Raw genomic sequence first — 5,563 nt, 5'->3', positions numbered from 1 at the left:
ACGTGTTTTCATTTTTTGTTTGCAGTGCTTGCAAGTTACAAGTTCTGTTGTTTTGTAAAGTCAAGGAATAACGACGTGTTTATATTATGTCGGCACAAAAAAATGGTTGCTGTTGCTATACTATAAAGTCTGTCGAAAAAAGTGTTGGTTAAATGAGTGGATGTCTAAAAGAGATGAAAAGGCAGTGCATCATAACCTTTTAAAAGATATACAAAATATTAAAATTTTTTCGCATGTCAGTCAGTGATTTCAATTTTTATTATAAAAAGTAAAAAAAATACATAACTAAACAAGACAGTGTAATGCGTCCATCGATTCCACTAAATGAGCGATTAGCCCTGACATTGCGTTTTTTAGTCACGGGTACGCATTAAATGTAATTAACATTCTTATGAAGTTTGAATTAATATTTTATTTATTTATTTTGTACACTGTAAGCAGAAGCTACAAACTTAAGCTACAGAACGGGATCGGCCAAAACAGCGGTGATTTTCGGCCGGAATAAGGTTTACATAATTTGCTTAAATAAATATAGATGGTTCTTGCAAATGTATTAACAAGTTAATTGCACATGGATTATTTACAAGTAACAAATAAAAGATATTTTATTCGGAAAGTGATAGGTTTATATACGATGCAAAAGATTCGCTGATTTAAGGAAATTTGGAATTAACTGGAGGTTTGCAAAATTATGGTTGATTAACTGATCGGTAAGTTTAATGTTTGGTAAATTTGTTCTATGAGTTTGTAGGGCTGGCCAGTCGTTAAGGATATGGGAGATAGATATCTTTTCGTTGGTACAGTGTTCGTTTGGTGGTTGTGAGAAGCGACTGCGATGATTTCTGCAATATTTTTGGCTTGTATTTTAGCGTGTCGATTTTTATTTGTTTGTTAATGTCTCCACGGTTAACGTTTGATATTGTTAGTAGTGGAGCGTTGGTCGCTTCTTTCGCTGTTGTATCGGCATTTTCGTTGACTTTGATTCCGACGTGGCTGGGGACCCATAAGAGCTTGATTTTGTTTTATTAATATGATGCCCTCTATGCCGGCAGTCCACCGGGTTCTGGCATTTCGCCGCAGTGTGCCCTATTTGTCCGCACTGGCGGCAGGCATTCGCCTTCTGCCTGCACTCTCCGACCTTGTGGTCGAATCCGACGCACCTATGGCAGGCGTAGGTGCGAACCTGTGACCGGCATCTAAATGAGAACCACTTGATGTAGACCCTGCCTACATCGAGCTTCGCCATGCCCTGTCGTTCACCTCGGTCACAGACCAGGGCTTGCTAACCAGGTGGGGACAGCCTTTTTGTACTCTGCCGGAGACATCTCGTCATCAAAGTTGTTGTCTAGGAGCTCCTTCATGAACTCCTCGGGGCCAGTAGCGGTGTCCACGTCATATACGACCATTCTTGGCTTCTCCACGGCGTTCTTGACCACATTCAGCCCCACTTCGGCGAACTTCTTTGAGTGCACGACCTTCTGCAGCTCTCCGACCGAGGGTGTGCGGATAATCGCACCACCGCCGCGTCGGAGCTCTCGCACTTCGTGCACCCTGACTCCAAGTGAAGGTGCCACCAGCACTTAATTTGCAAAAAATAATTGCAATTAATTGCAAAACAGGAATGTTTTCGACACGAATTTATACGCACAATATTCGCGGAGCACAACTCAACCGACTTGTCCAATTTATTTTAATTATTTCGCACAGAAACACAGTTTAACACTGACAGATAACGAGCGCACGGAAAAACACGTCCGTCGTTAATCCATTCATGCGCGTCATATGTTTATGATGTAATTAAATTTTTTACAGGTATATGTATATGAATGCCTGAAAAGGGAAAAAAGTAAAGTAGTAAAGTTCGTATGTAAATTTTGTTTTTACTATTTTACCATCTGAAAAGGTAAAAACTGGAGAATTGGTAAACGAGATCACAATATTAGGTGTCGAAGAAGTAAAAGTGTCCTCGGTATCCATTTTCGATACTTCCAAAATAGCTCTTTGAATTTTTCTGCAAAGCTCAATTCTATTTTGGTGTGATTTCTACATTCTGAGCTCAGCTGCAACGAAATCTCCTAACAACTGATGGTCATCCGCTGGCTTATCAAGTAAAGCGCTTACCTTTTTAATAAGCAGATCTTCGTCATTAAATTCTGTCTCGTCACGATTTATTTTTTTTTTGCTTTGGATGTACTTGGTACGGAATTAGTTATTATTGACGAATTAGCTGAACATGGTGCCTCTCCTAAGAATATTGTTTTAACGGAGCTTTCACTTAGATCCTAAATATATGTGAAAAAGTATGATATGAAAATGTAAATAAAGTATTAATAATAAAATACAAACGTGTGCACTATGGTCCAGCGGACCACTTTTTTGGGCCAAAATTAATAACTCGGGTAATTTAAATATATATCGACTTGAAACTTTACCAATCGTAATTTTGTACTTATAGAATGATACTGGATAGGAAACTATATCATATAGCTTATAGCTCATAGGAACGATAAAAGAATTTTTTGAGATTAATTTATAAAACTTTGGTTACTTAAAAATTATATAATTTTAACTAAATTCAAAATTTTTTATTGAAATCGGATAACGCATTCCTATAGTTTTCATTAAAAGAATCGAAATATTGTTCTGCAAGAATTGCATGAAAAAAATTGATTATAAACACTTTTTACGATATTAAATTTTGTTTTTACATTTGTCTTACCTGAATGACTATATTCGATCAATTTTATTGTATTTTTATAAGGTTTTCTTTACTACAAATACAGTGTTACACATTTTTAGTGTCATTTTCATACAAAATGTTGTGATTTTTGCATGCAAATTCCAAGAAATGTGGTCAAAAGTGGTATTTACCACTATATACAAATGAACAAGTATAAAATTCCCTACAAATCCCAATATGTCCCAAGGTGTGACTAGGTGAGACTCACTTTGTATAGCTCTTCAAAATTAAGTTTTCAAAGAAAAGATAAATTTTTCAAGACATATTTTAATATCAAATTACAAACATACCAGAACAACTTGAAATATTTCCTATTGCAAAACAAGTAGTTCAAATATCACTGATTCAATTAAAAAAAAAAAATTGGTTTAGTTCGGCATGTTTTTTCCGAGTTTTCGATATTTTAAAATTGTAATTTTAACTCAAATCCACTCTAACTGTTGGCTTTAAACGACTCGTCAGCGATAGTGGCGCCACCTATGAATATTTTGGGTATGCCAGGTTGGTCATTTTATTTCTAAATCATTAAGACCAAAATCACTTTATTTTGACCACTTTCAAAAAATGCGTTTTGACCAAGAAAAGTGGTCCGCTGGACCATAGTGGCCATAGTAGCCAAATTTGGAACTTTCTTGCATCACTAAGCAAGAAATATGTACATAGAGAAGTCAAACAGTACCAAAAAGTACTATCACAAAAACGGCTGAGCCTGGAACCCCAGAGCACCCGAACGATATGTCTAGAACCCCAGAGTGCGTTCGGCCTTTTCGAGTTCGAAGCATTCGCTCGAAACCAAGCACAAAAAGAATTCACTTTTCAGTCGCAGATCGACCGCGGAACGATGAGCAGGGGTGCGTTTCTTTGCGCTGTGCTCTCGTTTCTGTTGTTAATTTCCAATATATTGAATTGTTTTGATTTTGTAATGATAATTTACATATGTACATATATTATTTAAATTACTTCGCCACTCGAATTTGCTGCCGATTATAAAATACATTGCGTACATACATATAGGTGTTACCCAGGGAACACCACGAAGAGGCCATTGTAATAACAATGGGGCCATCAAAAGAGTCGACTTAAGATCCCCCACATAATTTTTCTGAGAGCCATACACTATTTTTCCTAAGCAGGATGAGCAGAAAATAATTCAAAATGTGCTTTCTGTGTTCATAACAATCATTATCCTTCGAATACCATTCTGAGTATTTTTCTTCGGTTTCCGCCTGTGCAATACATTTAACTGTTAAGGCTTCTTTTATATTTCTAGAATGAGGAAACTCTTCAAAAAATGTGTGAAATATATTATATTACCGCTTAATAAGTTAAAAAAAATCGTCCTGTGGGGCTTTTAGTTTCAAGTTATTGTTTGTATTTCTGTAATTTTTGTTGAATAAAAATAGTTCGGATTGCTCAAAATGTACTAATTCATCTTTTGTGAGCATCTTGCAGGTATCGCAATTAAATTTCTGCTGTGATTTAAATAACACAAATCCTATAAAATATCTTAATGCGTTTTCACTTGCTACGCTCATGGCAAGGGTGGCGGTTTCGTTATTGTCCATAATTTCTATTTCGTCCGATTGTGCTTCAAAACAAATATCTATATCTTTATAATACACCTGTTCTTGGTCATTTAGATCGGCGGGCTGTTCCTCATTTACGTTTTCCACTGCATTAATGATCATTTCATCATCATCTGGCTCGCAGTTTCCAGTGGTTCATTTAGAAGAGATAACCTTCATTGACAACATCTTTGAAATTATGGCATTGAACTCAAATAGCATTGGATTGTTGTTTGTACCGCCTCTACTTCTTATTAAATAAAATAAGTGCTCCAGAGCATCCTGATTAAGACGGGACAATATCAGAAAATATACATTGCCTTCACTCCAGACATCTTGCGCAAGCATTAAAACTGAATTTTTGGAAAGAATTAATCCGTCTATACAATAAACTTTGTTGGGGTATTTACATTTTTTCAAATAGTGTTTCATTTCAATTATGTATTTTTCTGTGTCACTATTCTTCTGCATGGCGGCTTTGAAAGGATTTTTACGATATATATTATTGCTATTTACTATGATAGTGAAGTGTTTCTGTTTTGTGAGTCGAACTAATGTCCCGTCAGTTGACTAAGGACAACGCTAAGTTGAATTAATAAACCGAATATTCCGCTTCACGTCTTTATTCAAATGATCTCAGCTTAAGACTAAATTATTGTGACAAAAATCTTACTTCTACTGTCCTTTGTTTACAAAAGTTGGGGAGCGAGATCGCCCGCTTGGGATATTGATTGAAGAATTATTTTTGTTATTGAGAAGGAGCATTGCTTGCTCCGGATGTGGATTGTTTACATTGGTTCAGCGTGGGATCGCCTACGCTGCAGATTCATATTTCTTGGAACATAACGGAATTTGTGAATATGTGACTATATATATTTAGCGACTGTTTGGCTAAATACCTGCGTAGCATATTTAACCTTCATTTTTTCGAAGGAGTTTGGGTCTAAATGTTTCCGAGATAGCTTTGGGTATAACCGAGTTGCCAAGTTTGTGTCAACTTCAAACAATTTAACAATAATTTACCATGAGACTTTGCCATCTGGAGTCATAATACAATTTTTCATCAAAATATTGCGAAACGATTTAAATAAGTAGTAATTATAGTTAGATAACTTAAATAATTAATAAATAATATTGCAGTGACGTCATAAGCAAGTAAGCCGCCGCCGCGGCGCACTGGCTGTGGCCGTCCGAAATCTATGAAAAAAACTCCGCATCAGTGTTGCCAACTCTTCAGGTCATGAAAAAGCTAAACCAA

The 5,563-nt window shown here is 36.1% G+C and overlaps 1 long non-coding RNA gene across 2 annotated transcripts; it reads right to left on the bottom strand.

The window, feature by feature from the left end:
* Nucleotides 1-392: 392 nt before the first annotated feature.
* LOC147643101 (uncharacterized) lies at nucleotides 393-2,256 on the bottom strand. 2 transcript variants are annotated; one of them, XR_015272548.1, is made up of 3 exons: nucleotides 2,122-2,256; nucleotides 1,893-2,060; nucleotides 393-1,830 (listed from the first exon to the last, which is right to left on the bottom strand). It is a non-coding gene; the product is annotated as an uncharacterized LOC147643101 (long non-coding RNA). The 2 variants fall into 2 exon arrangements; XR_015272549.1 differs by lacking the exon at nucleotides 1,893-2,060.
* Nucleotides 2,257-5,563: the final 3,307 nt, after the last annotated feature.

The sequence above is a fragment of the Drosophila serrata genome, unplaced genomic scaffold (assembly GCF_035046125.1).
Source record: "Drosophila serrata isolate PLE 108 unplaced genomic scaffold, ASM3504612v1 contig_293, whole genome shotgun sequence".
In the NCBI taxonomy this organism is placed as follows: domain Eukaryota; kingdom Metazoa; phylum Arthropoda; class Insecta; order Diptera; family Drosophilidae; genus Drosophila; species Drosophila serrata.
Note: the sequence above shows the minus strand (reverse complement) of the source record. Positions and strands in the feature narration are given on the sequence as shown.